The sequence below is a fragment of the Manis javanica genome, chromosome 10, assembly GCF_040802235.1.
Source record: "Manis javanica isolate MJ-LG chromosome 10, MJ_LKY, whole genome shotgun sequence".
Classification (NCBI taxonomy): Eukaryota; Metazoa; Chordata; class Mammalia; order Pholidota; family Manidae; genus Manis; species Manis javanica.
Window position 1 is genome coordinate 24,436,995 of NC_133165.1, and position 25,703 is coordinate 24,462,697.

The 25,703-nt window shown below is 42.1% G+C and overlaps 1 protein-coding gene across 1 annotated transcript in view; it reads right to left on the reverse strand.

Annotated features, from left to right (window-relative positions):
• LOC140844015 (uncharacterized) overlaps positions 1-25,703 on the reverse strand; it is a 153,669-nt gene that overhangs the window by 16,112 nt on the left and 111,854 nt on the right. The gene's annotated exons all lie outside the window — the stretch shown is intronic.

A 25,703-nucleotide genomic window follows, 5' to 3' on the forward strand; every position in this document is an offset into this window, starting at 1 on the left:
AGACTCCCGTAGGAGAACAGACGTACATCGATAAGGTACTGACTTAGTAAAGTCCAGGGGTTGATATGGGAGAATTAGAATCAGGAGTATAACTTGGGACAGTAAGGGTCAAAGGACTGTCAGGTAGACCATAAAAATTTTGCATATATGCTTAAAACTATAAATATGGGACAATCTGGATCAAAGGACTGAGCACTCTTTGTACATATGCTTAAAGCTGTGCTTGACTCCCGTCGCAGTAATATGGGCAGCCGGCAGCTAAAATATTTTCTTGCTTTTGAGTAGACTTGGAGAAGGGTGGGACTGCAGCTTAAAGAGTGCTTCACCCTTCATGGACCTCGGGACTTTCCCATAGAAACATTTTCCCTGTGAAATTTAATGAAAGAAAGATTGGACCTCTCCCCTAAAACCTCCTGCTTGCTAGATAAACCTCTTGAAGGGAACGTTGTGGCTGAAAAACTTAAACAGACAGTAACTGGTTATGAGGCACTTGTACATTCCACAGCCGCAGGGAGTGATGAATCTTTGCCTCCGAACATGAGCAAAAACTGACCCAGGAGAAACAACAATACTTTCAGAAAGAATCTGGGTCATCGGAGGGGGGAGGATAATGATGATGCGGATCCACCTATGGACTCTGAGTCAGTGCTAGCTGAACTTGGGAAGCATAAAATAACCTCTCTTTATCTCTCACTCCTGCTTTTTGCAAGTCTACCATATTCTCTCTGGTAATTTGCAACCTGGGCAATTGATTTAACATGCAGGCACAGCTGTAAACTACATAGTAAAAGGCAGGATGAATTCCATCTTTACCTTACCTTTAGCAAACAGACCATAGATCAGCCCATAATTACATCATCATTTTGCAATTGGATATTAGTAACTAGCAAAAATTTGTATCAGTTTCTGTCTGTGTATATACACTTTTATGTTGACTGTAGTCATTGCATCTCAATCTGTATGTTTGCATGTCTAAATATGTGAATAAAAATTGTTTTTCTACCTCTGGATGGTATTAATAAAAATTGATTTAAAAACAAGTGCTTGTAAAAATACAGCATTCTTAAACTTCCAGAAATTCTAATAATGGATATTAAGCATTAATGCTACTTTAAGTTTAACTAAAATGGACATGTCCTTAGAATTATCAGCTGCCTGTTTATTTAAAGTCATTTAAGTTGATGTTATCTGTTAAATCTTTCAAGAAGATGCTTAAAGAGAGGCTTGACTTCGATGGTTGATAAAAGTTTTGTGAAATAATTAAACAAGTGTAGCAATGAACATCTTAATAATAATAGTGTGTTAATGTATAACAGTGGGTATGTCTGCAAACAGCCTGAGAATTTTTGTGGTAACCTAAATTCTTAAAGTTTTGCTGTTATGTAGACATATTTTGTGCTCAGTGAGAAATTGTGCTCATTTTCAGAAGTGATAAAATGTGTTCATAAATGTATCAATCTAAAGGAATGCTGGTGTAACAGTTTACAATGGCCTACTTTTCAGTGTTCACTGAAGGTTATGGTACCTAGTGGTTTTAAGTTCTAATTAAAATTACTTAATATAATAAGGAAAACATTTCTGCATGCTAAAGAATGTGTGTTTTAGTAAGAGGAGATATAAGGAATAAAAATGCATTATATTCAGAGTAAAAGAAGGTAACTTTATTCTAAGTACAGCTGTTTAATGGCTTCTTTAAAAAAGTAAAATCTTGAGAGGGAGCCAAGATGGCGGCGTGAGTAGAGCAGTGGAAATCTCCTCCCAAAAACACATAGAGCTATGAAAATATAACAAAGAAAAATCTTCCTAAAATAGAGACCACAGGACACAGGACAACATCCAGACCACATCCACACCTGCAAGAACCCAGCGCCTTGTGAAGGGGGTAAGATACAAGCCCCAGCCCGGCGGGACCCGAGCGCCCCTCCCCCCGGCTCCCGGCGGGTGGAGAGAAACCGGAGCAGTTTTTTTTTTGGCGAGCGCTTTTTGGAAGCCTTAGAGGGACGGGCCCCCGTTGCTGGGGAGGCAGGGTGGTGGGACCAGTGAGGAGGTGCCTGGGAACAGCGCCGGAGGACAAAGAATATCCCGCGTTTCTCCCTGCGAGACCTGGGGGCGGGTGCCTGAGACCGGTGCCTGAGGACGGAGGAGGTCGCGCGTTTTTCCCCTTTTTTTTTTCTCTTTATGGCAAGCGCTTTTTGGAAGCCTTGAAGGGACGGGGACCCCAGTGCTAGGGAGGCACGGTGGCGGGACTGGTGAGCGGGTGGCTGGGACCGGCACCTGAGGACAAAGAATATCCCCCGTTTTTCCCTGCGGGACCGGTGGGCGGGTGCCTGAGACCGGCACTTGAGGACAGAGGAAATCGCGCGTTTTTCCCCTTTTTTTTTTTTCTCTTTTCTGCGAGTGCTTTTTGGAAGCCTAAAAGGGACAGGGACCCCGGTGCTAGGGAGGCAGGGCGGCGGGACTGGTGAGCGGGTGCCTGGGACCGGCACCTGAGGACAAAGAATATCCCGCATTTTTCCCTGTGGGACCGGTGGGTGGGTGCCTGAGACCGGCACTTGAGGACGGAAGAAATCGCGCGTTTTTCCCCTTTTTTTTCTCTCTTTTTGCCAAGTGCTTTTTGGAAGCCTTGAAGGGACAGGGACCCCGGTGCTAGGGAGGCAGGGCGGCAGGACTGGTGAGCGGGTGCGTGGGACCAGTGCCTGAGGACAAAGAATATTGAGCGTTCCTTCCCTGCGGGACCGGTGGGTGGGTGCTTTTTGGAAGCCTTGAAAGGACAGGGACCCTGGTGCTAGGGAGACAGGGCAGCAGGACCAGTGCGCGGGTGCCTGGGACCGGCACCTGAGGAAAAAAAAAAAAAAATCGCGTGTTTTTTCTTTTTTTTTTCCTTTCTGTTCCCTCTCTCATTGTTGCTGTTGTTGTTTTGGTTTGGAGAGTGCTTTTTGGAAATCTTAAAGGGGCAGGACAGGTCACTTAGACCAGAAGCAGGGAATCTGGGGATCTCTGGGCACTCTAACCCCCTGGGCAGCAGGGAGCACAGAGGCCCCTTACGGAGATAAATAGTCTCCTGGCTGCTCCCCCTCTAACGGGGCTCCACCATTTTGGAGGAACAGCCCCAGCCAGGCCAAGCCCACAGCAACAGTGGAGATAACCCCCAAAGCAACTGGGCAGGAAGCAGAAGCCCTGTCTGCGCACAGCTGCCCAGCACAAGCCACTAGAGGTCGCTATTCTCCCAGGAAAAGGCTACAAACCAACAAGAAGGGAAGCTCTTCCAGCGGTCACTTGTACCAGCTCTGCAGACTATCTCTATCACCATGAAAAGGCAAAACTACAGGCAGACAAAGATCACAGAGACAACACCTGAGAAGGAGACAGACCTAACTAGTCCTCCTGAAAAAGAATTCAAAATAAAAATCATGAACATGCTGACAGAGATGCAGAAAAAAATGCAAGAGCAATGGGATGAGATGCAGAGAAAAATGCAAGAGCAGTGGGATGAGATGCAGAGAAAAATGCAAGAGCAGTGGGATGAAGTCCGGAAGGAGATCACAGATGTCAGGAAAGAGATCACAGAAGTGAAACAATCCCTGGAAGGATTTATAAGCAGAATGGATAAGATGCAAGAGGCCATTGAAGGAATAGAAGCCAGAGAACAGGAACGTATAGAAGCTGACATAGAGAGAGATAAAAGGATCTCCAGGAATGAAACAACACTAAGAGAAATATGTGACCAATACAAAAGGAAAAACATTCGTATTATAGGGATACCAGAAGAGGAAGAAAGAGGAAAAGGGATAGAAAGGGTCTTTGAAGAAATAATTGCTGAAAACTTCCCCAAACTGGGGGAGGAAATAATCGAACAGACCATGGAATTATACAGAACTCCCAACAGAAAGGATCCAAGGAGGACAACACCAAGACACATAATAATTAAAATGGCAAGGATCAAGGACAAGGAAAGAGTTTTAAAGGCAGCTAGAGAGAAAAAGGTCACCTATAAAGGAAAACCAATCAGGCTAACATCAGACTTCTCAACAGAAACCCTACAGGCCAGAAGAGAATGGCATGATATACTTAATGCAATGAAACAGAAGGGCCTTGAACCAAGGATACTGTATCCAGCACGACTATCATTTAAATATGATGGTGGGATCAAACAATTCCCAGACAAGCAAAAGCTGAGGGAATTTGCTTCCCACAAACCACCTCTACAGGGCATCCTACAGGGACTGCTCTAGATGGGAGCACCCCTAAAAAGAGCACAGAACAAAACACACAACATATGAAGAAGGGAGGAGGAGGAATAAGAAGGGAGAGAAGAAAAGACTCTCCAGACAGTGTATATAACAGCTCAATAAGCGAGCTAAGTTAGGCAGTAAGATACTAAAGAAGCTAACCTTGAACCTTTGGTAACCACGAATCTAAAGCCTGCAATGGCAATAAGTACATATCTTTCAATAGTCACCCTAAATGTAAATGGACTTAATGCACCAATCAAAAGACATAGAGTAATAGAATGGATAAAAAAGCAAGACCCATCTATATGCTGCTTACAAGAAACTCACCTTAAACCCAAAGATAAGCATAGACTAAAAGTCAAGGGATGGAAAAACATATTTCAGGCAAACAACAGTGAGAAGAAAGCAGGGGTTGCAGTACTAATATCAGACAAAATAGACTTCAAAACAAAGAAAGTAACAAGAGATAAAGAAGGCCACTACATAATGATAAAGGGCTTAGTCCAACAAGAGGATATAACCATTCTAAATATATATGCACCCAATACAGGAGCACCAGCATATGTGAAGCAAATACTAACAGAACTAAAGAGGGAAATAGACTGCAATGCATTCATTGTAGGAGACTTCAACACACCACTCACCCCAAAGGATAGATCCACCGGGCAGAAAATAAGTAAAGACACACAGGCACTGAACAACACACTAGAACAGATGGACCTAATAGACATCTATAGAACTTTACATCCAAAAGCAACAGGATATACATTCTTCTCAAGTGCACATGGAACATTCTCTAGAATAGACCACATACTAGCTCACAAAAAGAGCCTCAGTAAATTCCACAATATTGAAATTCTACCAACCAATTTTTCAGACCACAAAGGTATGAAAGTAGAAATAAATTCTACAAAGAAAACAAAAAGGCTCACAAACACATGGAGGCTTAACAACATGCTACTAAATAATCAATGGATCAATGAACAAATCAAAATAGAGATCAAGGAATATATAGAAACAAATGACAACAACAACACTAAGCCCCAACTTCTGTGGGATGCAGCGAAAGCAGTCTTAAGAGGAAAGTATATAGCAATCCAGGCACACTTGAAGAAGGAAGAACAATCCCAAATGAATAGTCTAACATCACAATTATTAAAACTGGAAAAAGAAGAACAAATGAGGCCTAAAGTCAGCAGAAGGAGGGACATAATAAAGATCAGAGAAGAAATAAACAAAATTGAGAAGAATAAAACAATAGCAAAAATCAACGAAACCAAGAGCTGGTTCTTTGAGAAAATAAACAAAATAGATAAGCCTCTAGCCCAACTTATTAAGAGAAAAAGAGAGTCAACACAAATCAACATAATCAGAAATGAGAATGGAAAAATCACGACAGACTCCACAGAAATACAAAGAATTATTAAAGACTACTATGAAAACCTATATGCCAACAAGCTGGAAAACCTAGAAGAAATGGACAACTTCCTAGAAAAATACAACCTCCCAAGACTGACCAAGGAAGAAACACAAAAGTTAAACAAACCAATTACAAGCAAAGAAATTGAAACAGTAATCAAAAAACTACCCAAGAACAAAACCCCGGGGCCGGACGGATTTACCTCGGAATTTTATCAGACACACAGAGAAGACATAATACCCATTCTCCTTAAAGTGTTCCACAAAATAGAAGAAGAGGGAATACTCCCAAACTCATTCTATGAAGCCAACATCACCCTAATACCAAAACCAGGCAAAGACCCCACCAAAAAAGAAAATTACAGACCAATATCCCTGATGAACGTAGATGCAAAAATACTCAATAAAATATTAGCAAACAGAATTCAACAGTATATCAAAAGGATCATACACCATGACCAAGTGGGGTTCATCCCAGGGATGCAAGGATGGTACAACATTCGAAAATCCATCAACATCATCCACCACATCAACAAAAAGAAAGACAAAAACCACATGATCATCTCCATAGATGCTGAAAAAGCATTTGACAAAATTCAACATCCATTCATGATAAAAACTCTCAGCAAAATGGGAATAGAGGGCAAGTACCTCAACATAATAAAGGCCATATATGATAAACCCACAGCCAGCATTATACTGAACAGCGAGAAGCTGAAAGCATTTCCACTGAGATCGGGAACCAGACAGGGATGCCCACTCTCCCCACTGTTATTTAACATAGTACTGGAGGTCCTAGCCACGGCAATCAGACAAAACAAAGAAATACAAGGAATCCAGATTGGTAAAGAAGAAGTTAAACTGTCACTATTTGCAGATGATATGATACTGTACATAAAAAACCCTAAAGACTCCACTCCAAAACTACTAGAACTGATATCGGAATACAGCAAAGTTGCAGGATACAAAATCAACACACAGAAATCTGTAGCTTTCCTATACACTAACAACGAATCAATAGAAAGAGAAATCAGGAAAACAATTCCATTCACCATTGCATCAAAAAGAATAAAATACCTAGGAATAAACCTAACCAAGGAAGTGAAAGACTTATACTCTGAAAACTACAAGTCACTCTTAAGAGAAATTAAAGGGGACACTAATAAATGGAAACTCATCCCATGCTCATGGCTAGGAAGAATTAATATCGTCAAAATGGCCATCCTGCCAAAAGCAATATACAAATTTGATGCAATCCCTCTCAAATTACCAGCAACATTCTTCAATGAATTGGAACAAATAATTCAAAAATTCATATGGAAACACCAAAGACCCCGAATAGCCAAAGCAATCCTGAAAAAGAAGAATAAAGTAGGGGGGATCTCACTCCCCAACTTCAAGCTCTACTACAAAGCCATAGTAATCAAGACAATTTGGTACTGGCACAAGAACAGAGCCACAGACCAGTGGAACAGATTAGAGACCCCAGAAATTAACCCAAACATATATGGTCAATTAATATTTGATAAAGGAGCCATGGACATACAATGGCAAAATGACAGTCTCTTCAACAGATGGTGCTGGCAAAACTGGACAGCTACATGTAGGAGAATGAAACTGGACCATTGTCTAACCCCATATACAAAGGTAAACTCAAAATGGATCAAAGACCTGAATGTAAGTCACGAAACCATTAAACTCTTGGAAAAAAACATAGGCAAAAACCTCTTAGACATAAACATGAGTGATCTCTTCTTGAACATATCTCCCCGGGCAAGGAAAACAACAGCAAAAATGAGCAAGTGGGACTACATTAAGCTGAAAAGCTTCTGTACAGCGAAAGACACCATCAATAGAACAAAAAGGAACCCTACAGTATGGGAGAATATATTTGAAAATGACAGATCTGATAAAGGCTTGACGTCCAGAATATATAAAGAGCTCACACGCCTCAACAAACAAAAAACAAATAACCCAATTAAAAAATGGGCAGAGGAACTGAACAGACAGTTCTCCAAAAAAGAAATACAGATGGCCAAGAGACACATGAAAAGATGCTCCACATCGCTAATTATCAGAGAAATGCAAATTAAAACTACAATGAGGTATCACCTCACACCAGTAAGGATAGCTGCCATCCAAAAGACAAACAACAACAAATGTTGGCGAGGCTGTGGAGAAAGGGGAACCCTCCTACACTGCTGGTGGGAATGTAAATTAGTTCAACCATTGTGGAAAGCAGTATGGAGGTGCATCAAAATGCTCAAAACAGACCTACCATTTGACCCAGGAATTCCACTCCTAGGAATTTACCCTAAGAACGCAGCAATCAAGTTTGAGAAAGACAGATGCACTCCTATGTTTATCGCAGCACTATTTACAATAGCCAAGAATTGGAAGCAACCTAAATGTCCATCTGTAGATGAATGGATAAAGAAGATGTGGTACATATACACAATGGAATACTACTCAGCCATAAGAAGTGGAAAAATCCAACCATTTGCAGCAACATGGATGGAGCTGGAGAGTATTATGCTCAGTGAAATAAGCCAAGCGGAGAAAGAGAAATACCAAATGATTTCACTCATCTGAGGAGTATAGGAACAAAGGAAAAACTGAAGGAACAAAACAGCAGCAGAATTACAGAACCCAAAAATGGACTAACAGGTACCAAAGGGAAAGGAACTGGGGAGGATGGGTGGACAGGGAGGGATAAGGGGGGGGAAGAAGAAGGGGGGTATTAAGATTAGCATGCATGGGGGGGAGGGAGAAAGGGGAGGGTGGGCTGCACAACACAGAGAGGACAAGTAGTGACTCTACAACATTTTGCTAAGCTGATGGACAGTAACCGTAATGTGGTTGTTAGGGGGGACCTGATATAGGGGAGAGCATAGTAAACATAGTATTCTTCAGGTAAGTGTAGATTAAAAATTTAAAAAAAAAAAAAAAAGAAAGAAAGAAAGAAAAGGGGGATTACTCCTTAACAGGATAAAACTATTGGTAAATCAAAGATCAACGCATGCTTTAAATATCCTTAATGTTGATCACTTAAAGGGTGTCAGATGATCAGCTATGGAGGTACTCTTTTCTGATAATATTCCTTTCTCTTAATTAAAAAAAAAAAAAAAAAGCAGTTACTGTGTGCTGACCTCCAATGAGTTCTGCACAGTGGTATAGAGGGCATGTCAAAGTGTGGGCAAAGGGTCTGTTTGTTTCTACGCAGAAGATCAAGGCCTAGCTTGGATACCCAGAAAATGAACTAAGATACGATATGAGGAGGAGCTTCCGGCATCAGCACTCTCTGGAGGACTCGTGCCGGGGGATGATCATCAAAAAGCCTCCACAGGGATCCGGACGATGCTGCGGTTGTGGCTGCATCCAGCCCACCATCTCCTGGACTTGCCATGAGAAGGAGGAGGGAGATGTCTAGGCTGGCATGTGCATACAGTGAGACAACGAATTTGACTGGATCTGTACTGTTGGAACTCAACCAGGAGTTGGGAGGGGTGCAAGTTGTAGCACCCCAAAATCTCATGACTATAGACTATCTATGGTTAAAAGAACATATGGGATGTGAACAGATCCCAGAAATGGGCTGCTTTAATTTGTCTGATGGTTCAAGTACAGTTGGAAAATATCCATCATATCATAGATAAATTTTCACAAATGCCTAGGGTACCTAAATGGTTTTCTTGGCTTCACTGGAGATGGCTGGTAATTATAGATTTGCTTTGTTTATGTCACCGTATTCCTATTATGTCAATATGTGTGTGCAAATTAGTTAGTAGTTTAAAACCTATACATACTTAAGGTACTATACAAGAAGATATGTCAAAGAAATAATCAATCCTCCCAAGTTTCCTTCATATGCTACATCTATAGCTTTTCTTCTTCCTTCCTAATTACAAACTTTAAATAGAATTCGTGCCTCATATCGAATTTACCGAGTATCATAATTCCTCCAGGTGGTAAAGATACCTCGAGACAAGTGCTGGGCATAGAAGCCACAGGGCATAAATCTGCAAAGAAGTAAAAAGCTAACCTTTGCAAACAATATGGCTTCTCTCTCACTTACCAACTTTACATTTCCCTGTATGGCCCCGGAAGATGACTGGTTAGCCAGAGACGGGTAAGATTCCTCAAGGGAGGAACAACCTAAGACAGGCACAGTCGCAGGGGGGCCATCAGGTGAGAATTTGGGGATCAACAGAGGTGAGGCTCAGAACCTCACCCCCCCTGCTTTGAGAGAAATCTTCTGCATCCGTGGATGTTTTGCTGCCCTTGTCTAGCCTGGATTAATACTTAGTCCATAGGCACACACCTGATCATCTGATCATCTACATTTGCCTTCTTACAGCACTAAACTATGTTTTCTACCTTTATCTTGCATCTACCTACCACTTCCGCATTTTATTAAAAATAAAAATAATAATAATAATAGGAGAAATGTGGGATCAACATATAAATCAAGTACAAAAATCAAATGAATATTCATATTTGACCTGATGGTTTATAGGTCATATTGCATGATCAAAACCGAAAGTTTCTGTGATGACTGCCCTTGTACTGTTCACCATGTAAGAATTTATTCACTCTGTAAGAATTCGTTCACCATGTAAGAACTTGTTCGTTATGCTTCAGAAGATTGGAGACTGATGAGAATTAGGCTTGAGATGGATTAATGATTGTACATTGAGCATTGACCCCCCTATACTGAATTTTATTGTTGTTAACAACCATTTGATCAATAAATATGAGAGATGCCCTCTAAAAAAAAAAAAAAAAAAAAAAAAAAAAAAAAAAAAAAAAAAAAAAAAAAAGTAAAATCTTAATATTTAAAGGACTGTAAGCTAAGTGGTTAACAACTGTGTAATCTGTATTTGCCTTTAAACATTTTTATTGTTATTCTGGTTAAATAATAAGTATAATTCTATTTAGGCAAGAGCCTTAAAGACTTTCTTTTGACAACTTCCCAATACCAAATTCAAAAGAGTGCTTGTAAGTCTGGGGAAAGGAAATCCCAGGGCAAAATACCTCTAAAATCCAAAATCAATCAAAGGGAGAAATAAAGTTTAAAACCCATTTATTGCTTACAACCTGCAGTCTGGGGCCGTCTATCTCTCCTGCTCTGGCAGAAGCAAGCAAGCCCGCCCCGCCCTTTAAACTCTCAGGTTCAGACACATCCTTGGTTGCCCAGGTAATTACCCATTGACATGAAGATGACCTTCTCTCCACCCCGAGGATATGCAAATGCACTAAAGCCAGGCAAGATACTCTGGAAATGTTACAATTTTACCCACAAGCCACCCCTCCAAGAATCTCACTTTGTAATCTACTTATTCCTCTTCTTCTGCAATGGTCCCTGGGCAAGAAAACCAGCATTGTGACCAGACTAATGATGTAACAATAGCAACAGCAATAAAATATGACAATCCTCAAGCTGGAGGATTCAGCTAGGTTCATAGCCTTATGCAGATTAAGTACATAGCTCGTCCATTCCATAAGCAGGCAGTAGCTGAGGGTTCAGAGCAATCATCATGTGGCAGCTGCAGCCAGGGGATGCATTGAGGCCACAAGGACTGTAGGAGAAAATAACCTTAAGGGTGATAAGATACATGTTTTAATGACACCAACATAGGCAAATATTGTCCGTCAGATAGGATACATGCATGATAGTGGTCTTGTGATAAAACAGTGGCAGCGACCAGAAGTCAAGATGGCAGCATGAGTAGAGCAGTGGAAATCTCCTCCCAAAAGCATATATATTTTTGAAAATACAGCAAATACAACTATCCCTAAAAGAGAGACCAGAAGATACAGGACAACAGCCAGGCTACATCCACACTGGTGAGAACCCATCGCCTCACAAAGGGGGTAAGATACAAGACCTGGCCCAGTAGGACCTGAGCACCCCTCACCCGAGCTCTCAGCAGGAGGAGAGGAGTTGGAGCAGGGAGAGAGAGGGAGCCCAGGACTGCTAAACACTCAGCTGTAGCCATCTGCACCAGAGTGCAGACACACAGTGCGTGCGTGGGGTGCTGGAAACTAGGGAAACAGGACAGTAAGACCTTTGAGTGGGTCCCTGCAGCCAGTGCCCCTGGGACAAAGAAAAGCGAGTGCTTTTTGAAAGTCGTAAAGGGACAGGGACCCCATACCTGAATGGAAACATCCCGGGACAATTAGCTCAGCAGCTGGGAATCCAGGGGAACTCCAGGCACCCTAACCCCCTGGGTGGCAGTGCAGCTCGGAGGCCCTTCACAGAGATAAACAGCCTCCCAGCCGTTTCCCCTCCGAAGCGGCTCCGCCATAGTGGAGAAGCAGCCTGAGGCAGTAGGGCAGAGCTTCTTTCACAGCGGGGCAAAAATTAGAAACCCCATCTGTGTGCAGCTGCTCAGCACAAGCCACTAGAGGTTGCTGTTCTCCCAGGAGAGGAAGGCCACAAACCAGTAAGAAGGGATGTTCTCCCAGCCAACACATGTGCCAGCTCCCCACAAATACCGCTATCACAATGAAAAGGAAAAAGAATTTGATACAGACCAGATTAACCCAGACATCCTCCCCTGACAAGAAATCTGGGGAAATAGACCTAACCAATCTCCCTGAAAAAGAATTCAAAATAAGGGTCATAACCATGCTGATGGAGCTGCAGAGAAATATGCAAGAGCTATGGGATGACGTCTGAAAGGAGATTACAGAAATGAAACAATCTCTGGAAGAATTTATAAGCAGAATGGATGAGATGGAAGAGGCCATTGATGGAATAGAAACCAGAGAACAGGAACGCATAGAAGCTGACAGAGAGAGAGATAAAAGGATCTCCAGGAATGAATCAAAATTAAGAAAACTATGTGACCAATCCAAATGGAACAATATTTGCATTATAGAGGTACCAGAAAAAGAGAGAGAAAAAGGGATAGAAAGTGTATTTCAAGAAATAATTGCTCAAAAGTTCCCCAAACTGGGGGAGGAAATAATCATTCAGACCATGGAAGTGTACAGAACTTCCAACACAAGGGACCCAAGGAAGACAACACCAAGACACATAATAATTAAAATGGCAAAGATCAAGGACAAGGACAGAGTTTAGAAGGCATCTAGAGAGAGGAAAAAGGTCATCTACAGAGGAAAACCCACCAGGCTGTCATCAGACTTCTCAACAGAAACCTTTCAGGCCAGAACAGAATGACATGATATATTTAATGCAATGAAACAGAAGGTCCTTGAGCCAAGAATACTGTATCCAGCCGATTATCACTTAAATTTGAAGGAGGGATTAAACAATTTCCAGATAAGCAAAAGTTGAGGGGAATTTACCTCCCACAAACAATAGACATCTATACAACTCTACATCCAAAAGCAACAGGATACATATTCTTCTCAAGTGCACATGGAACATTCTCCAGAAGAGACCACATACTTGGCCACAAAAAAAGCCTCAGTAAATTAAAAAAGATTGAAATCCTACCAACCAACTTTTCAGACCACAAAGGTATAAAACTAGAAATAAATTCTACAAAGAAAACAAAAAGGCTCACAAACACATGGAGGCTTAACAACATGCTCCTAAATAATCAATGGATCAATGACCAGATTAAAATGTAGGTCCAGCAATATATGAAAACAAATGACAACAACAACAACACAAAGCCCCAACTTCAGTGGGACGTCGTGAAAGCAGTCTTAAGAGCAAAGTATATAGCAATGCAGGCATATTTAAAGAAGGAAGAACAATCCCAAATGAATAGTCTAACATCACAATTATAAAAATTGGAAAAAGGAGAACAAATGAGGCCTAAAGTCAGTAGAAGAAGGGACATAATAAAGATCAGAGAAGAAATAAATACAATTGAGAAGAATAAAACAATAGAAAAAATCAATAAACCAATAGCTGGTTCTTTGAGAAAATAAACAAAATAGATAAGCCTCTAGCCAGACTTGTTAAGAGAAAAAGAGAATCAACACACATCAACAGAATCAGAAACAAGAAAGGAAAAATCACGACAGACCCCATAGAAATACAAAGAATTATTAAAGACTACTACGAAAACCTATATGCCAACAAGCTGGAAAACCTAGAAGAAATGGACAACTTCCTAGAAAAATATAACCTTCCAAGACTGACCAAGGAAGAAACACAAAATCTAAACAAACCATTTACCAGCAAAGAAATTGAAGCAGTAATCAAAAAAACTACCCAAGAACAAACCCCCCGGGCCAGATGGATTTACCTCGGAATTTTATCAAACATACAGAGAAGACATAATACCCATTCTCCTTAAAGTTTTCCAAAAAATAGAAGAGGAGGGAATACTCCCAAACTCATTCTATGAAGCCAACATTACCCAAATACCAAAACCAGGCAAAGACCCCACCAAAAAAGAAAAACTACAGACCAGTATCCCTGATGAACATAGATGCAAAAATACTCAACAAAATATTAGAAAAACGAATTAAAAAATACATCAAAAGGATCATACACCATGACCAAGTGGGATTCATCCCAGGGATGCAAGGATGGTACAACATTCGAAAATCCATCAACATCATCCACCACATCAACAAAAAGAAAGACAAAAACCACGTGATCATCTCCATAGATGCTGAAAAAGCATTTGGCAAAATTCAACATCCATTCATGATAAAAACTCTCAGCAAAATGGGTGTACAGGACAAGTACCTCAACATAATTATATATATATATTATATATATATATATGATAAGCCCACAGTCAACATCATACTGAACAGTGAGAAGCTGAAAGCTTTTCCTCTGAGATCGGGTACAAGACAGGGATGTCCACTCTCCCCACTGTTATTCAACATAGTACTGGAGGTCCTAGCCATGGCAACTAGACAAAACAAAGAAATACAACCAATTAAAATTGGTAAAGAAGAAGTTAAAGTGTCACTGTTTGCTGATGACATGATAATGTACATAAAAAACCCTAAAGACTCCACTCCAAAACTACTAGAACTGATATTGGAATTCATCAAAGTTGCAGGATACAAAATTAACACAGAAATCTGTGGCTTTCCTATATACTAACAATGAACTAATAGAAAGAGAATCAGGGAAACAATTCCATTCACAATTGCATCAAAAAGAATAAAATACCTAGGAATAAACCTAACCAAGGAAGTGAAAGACCTATACCCTGACAACCATAAGACATTCTTAAGAGAAATTAAAGAGGTCACTAACAAATGGAAACTCATCCCATGTTCCTGGCTATGAAGAATTAATATCGTCAAAATGGCCATCCTGCCCAAAGCAATATACAGATTCAATGCAATCCCTACTAAAATTACCAACAGCATTCTTCAATGAACTGGAACAAATAGTTCAAAAATTCATATGGAACCGTCAATGACCCCGAATAGCCAACGCAATCCTGAGAAGAAAGAATAAAGTGGGGGAGATCTCGCTCCCCAACTTCAAGCTCTACTACAAAGCCATAGTAATCAAGACAATTTGGTACTGGCACCAGAACAGAGCCACAGACCAGTGGAACAGAATAGAGACTCCAGACATTAACCCAAACACATATGGCCAATTAATATTTGATAAAGGAGCCATGGACATACAATGGGGAAATGACAGTCTCTTCAACAGATGGTGCTGGCAAAACTGGACAGCTACATGTAAGAGAATGAAACTGGATCACTGTCTGACCCCATACACAAAAGTAAATTAGAAATGGATCCAAAACCTGCATGTAATTCATGAAACCATAAAAGTCCTAGAAAAAAACATAGGCAAAAATCTCTTTGACATAAACATGAGTGACTCCTTCATGAACATATCTCCCCGGGCAAGGGAAACAAAAGCAAAAATGAACAAGTGGAACTATATCAAGCTGAATAGCTTCTGTACAGCAAAGGATACCATCAAAAGAACAAAAAGGTACACTACAGTATGGGAGAATATATTAATAAATGACAGGTCCTATAAAGGGTTGACATCCAAAATATATATGAAGAGCTCATGCACCTCAACAAACAAAAAGCAAATAATCCAATTTAAAAATGTGCAGAGGAGCTGAACAGACATTTCACCAAAGAAGAAATTCAGATGGCCAACAGACACATGAAAAGATGCTCCACATCACTAGTCATCAGAGAAATGCAAATGAAAATCACAGTGAGATATCACCTCACACCACTAAGGATAGCTACCACCCAAAAGACAAACAAAAACAAATGTTGGCGAGGTTGTGGATAAAGGGGAACCCTCCTACACTGCTGGTGGGAATGTAAATTAGCTCAACCATTGTGGAAAGCAGTATGGAGGTTCCTCAAAATACTCAAAATAAACTTACCATTTGACCCAGGAATTCCACTCCTAGGAATTTACCCTAAGAACGCAGCACTCAAGTTTGAAAAAGACAGATGCAGCCCTATGTTTATAGCAGCACTATTTACAATAGCCAAGAATTGGAAGCAACCTCAGTGTCCATCAGTAGATGATTGGATAAAGAAAATGTGGTACATATACACAATGGAATATTACTCAGCCATAAGTAGAACACAAATCCTACCATTTGCAGCAACATGGATGGAGCTAGAGGGTATTATGCTCAGTGAAATAAGCCAAGCGGAGAAAGAGAAATACCAAATGATTTCACTCATCTGTGGAGTATAAGAACAAAGAAAAAACTGAAAGAAGAAAACAGCAGCAGAATCACAGAACCCAAGAATGGACTAACAGGTACCAAAGGGAAAGGGACTGGGGAGGATGGGTGGGTAGGGAGGGATAAGGGGGGGAGATGAAGGGGGGTATTAAGATTAGCATGCATAATGGGGGTGGTGGGAGAAAGGGGAGGGCTGTACAACACAGAGAAGACAAGTAGTGATTCTACAACATTTTGCTATGCTGATGGACAGTGACTGTAAAGGGGTTTATAGGGGGGACCTGGTATAGGGGAGAGCCTAGTAAACATAATATTCTTCATGTAAGTAGATTAATGATAAAAAAAGAAAGGGGGATTACTCCCTGATAGGATAAAACTAACTGTAAATCAATGATTAATGCATGCTTTAAATATCCTTAATTTTGATCATTTAAAGGGTGTCAGATGATCAGCTATAGAAGTACAGTTTTCTGATAACATTCCTTTCTCTTAAAAAAAAGAAAAAAGCAGTTCCTGTGTGGTGATCTCCAATAAGTTCTTCATAATGGTATAAAGGGCATATCAAAGTGTGGGCAAAGGGTCTATTTGTGTTTATACAGAGGATCAAAGCCCAATTTGGCTACCCAGAAAATGAAATAAGATACGATATGAAGAAGAAGTTCCAACAACAACATACTCTGGAAGTGTCATTCCAGAAGATGATCATCAAAAAATGTCAACAAAGATCCTGGCACTGTTGCAGTTGTAGCTGCATTCATCCCACTGGTTCCTCGAATTGCCATTGGAATGAAGGGGGAGATATCTAAGCTGGCCTGTGCATACAGTAAAATAACAAATTTGACTGGATCTGTACTGTTGGAACTCAACCAAGAATTAGGAGAAGTGCAAGTTGCAGTGCTCCAAAATCTTGAGACTACAGACTATCTATTGTTAAAAGAACATATGGGATGTGAACAGTTCCCAGGAATGTGTTGTTTTAAATTGTCTGATTTTTCTCAAACAATTCAGATTCAGTTAGACAGTATCCATCATATCATAGATAAGTTTTCACAAGTGCTTAGGGTGCCTAACTGGTTTTCTTGGTTTCACTGGAGATGGCTGGTAATTGTAGGTCTGCTTTGGTTATGTAACTGTATTCCTATTTTGTTAATGTGTGTGCACAATTTAATTAGTAGTTTAAAACCTATACATGCTTAAGTTACTCTATAAGAAGATATGTCAAAGAAATAACCAATCTTCCCATGTTTTCTTCCATCTGCTACTTCTATAGCTTTTCTTCTTCCTTCCTAATTACAACCCTTAAGTAGAATTCGTGCCTCATATCGAATTTACTGAGTATAATAATTCTTCCAAGTGGTAAAGATACCTCAAGACAAATGCTGGGCATAGAAGCCACAGGGCATAAATCTGCAAAGAAGTAAAAAGCTAACCTTTTCAAACAATATGGCTTCTCTCTCACTTACCAACTTTACAGTTCCCTGTATGGCCCTGGAAGATGACTGGTTAGCCAGAGATGGGTAAGATTCCTCAAGGGAGGAACAACCTAAGACAGGCACAGTTGCAAGGGGGCCATCAGGTGAGAACTTGGGGATCAACAGAGGTGAGGATTAGAACCTCACCCCCCTGTTTTGAGAGAAATCTTCTGCATCTGTGGATGTTTTGTTGCCCTTGTCTAGCTTGGATTAATACTTAGCCTATAGGCACACACCTGATCATCTACATTTGCTCTCTTACAGCACTAAACTATGTTTTCTACCTTTATCTTGCATCTACCTACCACTTCAGCATTTTATTAAAAAAATAATAATAATAAGGGAGAAATGTGGGATTCACATATAAATCAAGTATCACAATCAAACAAATATTCATATCTGACCTGATTGTTTGTAGTTCATAATGCGTGATCAAAACTGAAAGTTTCTGTGATGACTGCCCTTATACTGTTCACCATGTAAGAACTTATTCAGTATGTAAGAATTTGTTCACCATGTAAGAACTTGTTCGTTGTGCTTCGGAAGATGGGAGACTGATGAGAATTAGGCTTGGGGTGGATTAATGATTGTGCATTGAGTCCCCTGTACAGAATTTTATTGTTGTTAACTGTTAATAACCATTTGATCAATAAATATGAGAGATGTCCTGTCAAAAAAAAATTTGTTTTCAATTAGCTGTATCCCTACTTTATTCCAGAAATGAAGCCTGAAGAAGTTAAACTTGCCAAGGCCACAGGACTTGAAATCTTCTGTTTCTTAGGCTTTTCTTGTTCTTTTCTTTCCTGTGATGATGAAATGTGGGGGGGATAAAGTAGAGGGCAGAGGAGAGCAAAGACTAACTTCTTGACTCTACTGCTCCCAGCAGTTGAGATGCTAATAATGAGAGGAAGAGTTTGAAAGGATGAAACCCTACGAATGCAATCTGATGAAATTGTTATATCAGTGGAGAAAAGTTAAATATTGGTATAAAATGGTTTAGTTTTCACTTTCAAGTGAGACAGACTTAGGACTAGTTTAACAACTTCATAACTGACTTTAGGCAAGTTATTTGACCCCACTTTTCTCATCTGTAAAATAAATATAACAAATGGATTCCCTAGGTTCTGAGGATTTAATGAATTAATTCAATTCATGTAATGCTTTTAAGAGAGAATGTTAAATAGTAAACATTCAATAAATGAGCTATCATTAGTCAAAAAAAAAATGCTCAAAATAGAAATACCATTTGACCCAGGAATTCCACTTCTAGGAATTTACCCTAACAATGCAGTAGCCAAGTTTGAAAAAGACAGATGCACCCCTATGTTTATCGCAGCATTTTTCACAATAGCCAAGATATGGAAGCAACCTAAGTGTTCATCAGTAGATGAATGGATAAAGAAGATGTGGTACATATACACAATGGAATATTATTCAGATATAAGAAGAAAACAAATCCTGCCATTTGCAACAACATGGATGGAGCTAGAGGGTATTATGCTCAGTGAAATAAGCCAAGCGGAGAAAGACAAGTACAAAATGATTTCACGCATATGTGGAGTATAAGAATAAAGAAAAACTGAAGGAATAAAACAGCAGCAGAATCACAGAACCCAAGAATGGACTAAAAGTTACCAAAGGGAAAGGGACTAAAGAGCATGAGTGGGAAGGGAGAGATAAGGAGGGGTGAAAAGCAAGCGGGTATTATGATTAGCATGTCTAATTAGCATGTAGGGGGTGGCATGCGGAGGCCTGTGCAACACAGGGAAGACAAGTAGTGATTCTACGCTGATGGATAGTGACTGTAATGGGGTGTGGGATGGGGGTAGTTGGTGAAAGGGGAGCCTAGTAAACATAATGTTCTTCATGTAAATGTAGATTAATGATAACAAAATAAAAATAAATAAATAAAGAACAGCGGCAGGAATGGGATCTCATCCTGGTCTATTATATACCAGAGTTCCACTGCCCTCCCCATTGGAGTTACAGATTGGTCGGAATATAGGACTACAGGAAGTACATGCACTGGCCATAAAGATAAATGAAAACTTCCCTGCAAGATGCTCTTACCTCCTGGACGTTTTGGGTACAATAACACAACGTTTGGGAGCCATTTACCTGTTACCCCAGGAATACACATGAGGCCAGCTTCCAGGACTTTCTCCCAAGGTGCCAGAAGAGCCAGCCATCACTGGTCCATGTGTCAAAATGTCCAGGGTCGAGTCCATTGAACAGTGTCTCCAGGGCTTAATGCAGCAGGGGCTGGCAGCAAGATGTGGCTCTGCTGGCCATATCCCGGCTTCAATAGCTCTTCTTTGGTTTAGATGTACAATTGTACAGGGGAGGCAGCAAGGTGTGTAAGCATATCCACAGGGCTCAAAGCTCCTTTACATGGCTTATCATTCAAATGCCACAGCACTGTCCATACGTGAACTGACCAACCCCATAGAGTAATGGTGTCCAACTTCAGGCCAGATTTCAACAAACTGTTGTAGCTCTCTATTATGCCTGCCCCGGTAGGATTATATGGTACATGAAATATCCACTTTATTCCTAATTGCTGCACCCATTCCTGTAATGCATGTCCAGGGTGCCTTGATCTCTCTCAATCACCTGCAGCCGGCCATAGGCTACAAAGAGACACTCCAGGCTCCCCTTGGTCGTTTGCTGATCTGCACAAAGTGCAGGAAAAGCAACCAATAGCCCAATACCTTTGTTCACACAAGTCATGGCACATCGATATCCTTCTGATATGGGCAAGGCCCAATATAGTCTACTTGCCACCTGACAAGGGGTATTGGCCCCCTTACTATTGTCCCATGTTGCCATGGGACTATGTGTGAGTCCCTCTTGAAGCACACAAGGCACTCTTTCTGGGCTCTGCTGACTTCTTCAAATGTCAGTGGCAAGCCCCACCAACAGGCTACAGCCCACAGCATCTTTTTGCCCCATATGCAACAAACACCAGTGTAGCCATTGGGCCATGTCAGAGGCAGGCTTTACTTCTAGCCAGTGCACCTGGGGCAGCGTGTCTGCTTCATCACTCCCTGGCAATGCCAAAGGCAAATGCTAATCACATGATATACAGTAACGGTCTTAGTCTGACCAGAGGCCCATAGGTCTTGCCACAACTGTTGCCTCTGAATGGGCTGGTGAACAACCATGCAGTTGGCATGATACCATGTCAGGGGCCACAGGGTCAAGCCCCAACAGACGGTCCGGCTGTCAGTGAAGACAACTGTGGGGGAAGGCTCCTGGGTGATCACGAGCCATTGACTGCTCTTCACCTTTCCATCCTCCATCCATATTGGCTCAGTGTTAGGATGGAAAGTCACAGCCCTCCACTTTGAGGGCTGCCCACGACTGGAGCCATCTGTGTACCAATGGTCTTCAGGTATAGGGACTTTTCCCTCCTGATAAGGAGTCTCAGCTACCAATGGCTCAAAAGCAAGTTCTTCTTGCTTTCCACTGTTATAGGTCACTGGACCCAAAAGTGTTGGATTTCTCCACTTAAGGGGCTGGTAGAGAGGGCCCTGCATTGCTGTAAATATGCTGTCAATTGGTCAGTGTAGGTGTCTGTGGCCTTTGGGTCCAATCTGGGACCCATCCCACAATGAGATAGGTGGTTATTACCTTGGTCGGAGTTGTTCCGGCAATGGGCTCCTTAGCCAGCAAAGCATGGTACACAGCAGCCAGTTGCTTCTCTATCAAGGTGTATCAGACCTCTGCTCCTTTCCATTGGTGTGACCAGAATCCAATAGGTTGGTGTGTCCATTCAAGCCACTGCTAAAGACCCCATCCATAACCACCTTCAGTTACATGAACATCTAGGTCACAGGGCCTTGATGAGTCCATTACATTCAAGGCCTGTATGGCCTTGACTGCCCGCTTGGCATCAGTAAAAGCAGGTGCACAAGTTTCATCCCTGCCTACCTGATCCCCTTTCATACCAACCAGTATAAGGGCTTCAGCATTTGTGCCAAGTGTGGCAAAAACACTCTCCAGGAGCCCCAAAGACCCCGAAACTTGTAATACTGCCACAGTGGTAGGGGTGGAGAAAGCCAGGACCTTGTCTATGACTGCTTCAGGAACAACTTTAGTTTTACCCGACCAGACAAACCCCAAGAATTTCACAGACAAACCAGGTCCCTGAACCTTGGTGCTACTCACAGCCCATCCTTTTTCCTGTAGATGTTGCAACAGTCTAGGAACTGCTCCTTCTAAATCTGAAAGAGAATCAGACGTGAGCATAATATCATCAATGTAGCCATACAACCACTCTGTTTGCAGTTTCTTCCATGTGGCCAAGTCCTGGGCTACAAGTCCATGACAGATGGTGGGACTATGGAGTTATCCCTGTGGAAGGACAGGGAATGTCCACTGCCGGCCTTCCCATGTGAAGGCAAACTTTATGACTTTCCTCTGCGATGTGAATTGAGAAGAAAGCAGTAGCAAAGTCTACTACATAATGATACGTTCCCAGCTCATGGCTGAAGGTGTCCAGAATGTCTGCTATAGAAGGGACAGCAGCATGCAATGGGGGTGTGCTTTTTTCAATTCCCTGTAGTCCACAGTCATACACCAGGAGCCGTCTGGCTTTCTCACTGGCCACACTGGGGAATTAAAAGTACTATGAGTGTGCTTTATGATGCCCACCTTCTCCAACTCCTGTAGAGTTTCTCCAATTTCCTTGTGCCCCAGCAAAATACTGCTTGGTATTTGTCACCTGATGAGGTACAGGCAGAGCTACAGGTGGATGCTTAGCATGTCCCCTCAGAACTGCCTTTACCACATGTACCCTCAGTCTGAACTCACCTGCAGTGGTCTGTAACCACAGGCCCTGCAGGATATCTACCCAGAAATATATTCAGGGATGGGAGAAATGGGCAGGTATACTCCTTTGGGGGAAAACACTCTATTCCCAGTGAGATTTGGACTCTCTTCACTGTGATTGCCCTACCCCCATAACCATCTACCACAGAAGCTCAGGGTTGCCATGAATCAGAAAACACTCAGCTCCTGTGTCCCCCAGAACCAGGAAACATCGTATATTCACAGGGGACCAATGAATTGCTAATTCTACATGTGGCTTCTGGTCCCCACCATGTCTCCCAAGGTGGGGACTTTGATCCCCCACCCTCAGTCAAACCATGATGCCCAATCGTCCTCCTGTGGGGGTGGGGGCTCAGGCGAATCCTGAGTACTGTCCCCCAGGAAGTTTTGCAGGGACACAGGCTGGGCATGAGGCCTTGACTCTGGTTTCCGTGTCCTGGACCTCAGTGGCTGGAACTGCTGCTCTGGCTTTAATTGGTGCCACTGTTCTAGGGCTGCCCATCAAATTTTTCTTTCACTAAACCAGCCTTTATCAAATCAACCCACATCTGGTCCTCGAGACCTTCACGGGGTCTTTTGCACCTCTCCTTTCAGTCGTGGCCCATACTTCCCTCCATGCCCTTATTGTTTCAACCTCCCCCACATCTGCTAAAGTATGAGTAGCCTCTCTTATGGGTCACTCTAGGTGGGGGCAAGAGTATTCACTAGGGACCCAAAGAGAGATGTGGGAGCTGTATGCAGCACCAGGTTTCTCATTCCTTCAGTGAGCACCTCCTCATCAGGGCCCTGGGGGTCCATATTATAGATGATGTTTTTCATCCCCAATTCACACAGTACCTGTTGGAGCTCTGCATATGTTTTCTAACCATTGGGAAAATATGGTAAATCACCCTGATTGGATCAAACTACCCTGATGGCGGCTGTCAGCCATTTCAGGAGTGTCTGATTCCCTGAGGCATAATGGGTATTTTGCAACTGCTGCCAGAAGGAAGGGTGAGTCATCAGAGAAGCCACTATACTCATCTCAATACCCGACATAACAATGTTTTCCACCCCATATCTCAGAGATGTAAAAGCCATGTAGGCAGAGATTCTGACAGCTTCTGCCTATACCTGATGCTCATGTCCACCAGCAAATCCTGGGTATTGGGATGGAGCAAAGGATGCTCCACAACCTGGGGAGGGGATGGCTCCTTCCCCTGAGGAGCCTGAGGTTGTTTCAATTTTATTTTCTTAATTATGGCTGGGTGGGTTTTAAAACAGGAGAGGATGGTACCTCCGGTGGTGGCCTGGGTAGGAGATCTGCCAATTGGCCACATCCTCCTCTTCTCCCTCGGGCTTCTTCTCCACCAACAGCTCCTCCTCCACCATTTCTGGGGCTGAAGGCCCCACTCTGTCCTCCCCCACAACCTCCTACAACGTAAATTTTCCTGCCACCTCCCCCCTCGCCGCTGATAGGGAATCTTCTAGGAGCCTAAACTGCCTTTTCAGTAACTCTCTTCTTTAACAGCATCCCATAGGTTATTGCCTAGCTCCTCCAAACGATGCTGAATTATGTCTCTCTTCTGCCTAAGTCACTGTCTCTCCTCGCTAAACCTTTCGATAATCCTCTCTTTCTCCTGTATAACATTTTCCACTATCTGGATGAAAAGAAACCCTGCAATGCCAGCCTCTACATGGCCCCGTAAGGTTTCCAAGCAGTCTTCCAACTCACAGAGGGCTAATTCTGCAGCTTCTGGTGTTTCCACCCTTCCCCTGTTCTGGGGAAGGCCCCACCCCTCTAGGACGTACTTTACTCTAGACCAGTTCCCCACCAGGAGCTCCCAAATTGGAAGCCCCACAGCTGGGGGGATAATAACAAGTGAAGCTACACCCTCTGCTGCTGCATCCACTGGGGCCTCCCCACCATGCACAGGGGGCTTTCAGGCATTTCCCCACCATTTCTAGGGTCAGCCCTCCCAAAGGTCACACCCATTATGACAGATTTTGGGTTCAGAGGAATCCTGCCAACTATGCAGATATAAGTCTGGGGAAAGGAAATCCCAGGGCAAAATACCTCTAAAAACCAAAAGCAGTCAAAGGGAGAAATAAAGTTTAAAACCTGTTTATTGCTTACAAACTGCAGCCCTGGGCTATCTCTCTCTCCTGCTCCAGCAGAAGCAAGCAAGCAAGCACCTCCCCTTAACCTCTCAGGTTTAGATAAGGCCTCAGTTGCCCAGGTAATTACCCATTGACATGGAGAGGAACTTCTCTCCAAACCTGAGGATATACAAATGCACTTAACCCAGGTGAGATATTCTGGAAATATTACAATTTTACCCACAGTGCTTTTACCTCTAGTTAACTCATATTTTACAGAGGGCCCCTGGAACATGTCAGATACTTTTTTTTCTCCTCATGGGGGAAAATATTTGGCTAATTCAGTTTATCTAGCTGATGTATAATTACCTGCTTAATTACCTGGAAGGCACTCTCAAAGAAATAATGCTAAACAATACTGAATATTTTATATTACAGAAATATCCAAATATCCCTATATCAACTGTCTTATAGCAAACTCTCATCAGATCTTTAACCATTGTCATTTGTAAGTCTTTTGTTTTTATAGTTTACTATTCCTAAACTAGACATCCAACATCACAACAGATTCAGAGAGTCCACCCTCTGACATGGAAACAGCTCAAAAGGCTGACTCAGGAGGGAGAGGATACGGTCAGACAACAGAATGTGACTCTAACACCTAATAAGCTGTTCCTAGCAATGCTAGCCATCATCACCATCCAATCATCTGGTGAGCCCTCCAGAGAAGAGTCCATGCAGAACGATTAAACCCACATTACCTATGTCTTCAATTAAAGAAAGAAGGGGGAGAGCTCCAAGACCCTGAGGTTTTTATAATCTTTTAGAGATTTTCCAATCTTTTCACCTTTCTTCCTGTTTTCTGGTGCTGTTATCTCTCTCTTTCTTTCTCGAACAAAGCCCTTTCTAGAACCTCTCTACCCTGCTGTTACAAGAGAGCACTTTACATTGTAAAAAAGTAACCTGGGTTCCCCCAGATACTTTACCTGAGCTAGGGTCCTGCTGGCTGGTGAGGGAATCTGAAGGCAGGTGCTGGG